The sequence below is a fragment of the Chlamydotis macqueenii genome, chromosome 17 (assembly GCF_036417535.1).
Source record: "Chlamydotis macqueenii isolate bChlMac1 chromosome 17, bChlMac1.mat, whole genome shotgun sequence".
NCBI lineage: Eukaryota > Metazoa > Chordata > Aves > Otidiformes > Otididae > Chlamydotis > Chlamydotis macqueenii.
Genome location: NC_141572.1, coordinates 1,162,233 through 1,162,596, shown reverse-complemented (window position 1 = coordinate 1,162,596; position 364 = coordinate 1,162,233).

Below are 364 nucleotides of genomic sequence, written 5' to 3'. Positions count from 1 at the left end.
GAAAAAATAACTGACGGCAGGCAGTTCCCAGGCACGCGTGATTTTTTTACTGAGTAAACAAGGGGATGGAGCAGCCATTTTCTGGTGGCCCCTTTGGTTTGAGCGGACGCTGCAGGATGCTCTGCCCTGCTCCCTGGCTCCCAGCAGTGAGTCTCCCTCCTGAAGATGCTGTCGTCCCTCCAGGAGTGGGGAGGCAGAGAAGATGGAGCCAGGCTCTTCTCGGAGGCGCAGGGTGAAAGGCAGGTGGCAGGAGGGGATACTCCCTGGGACGTAAGGGAAAACCCTTTGCGATGGGTGGGATCTCCGTCCTCCAAGATGCTCAGCGCTCACCTGAGATCTGCTGTCTGGTGCACAGGAGGCTGGC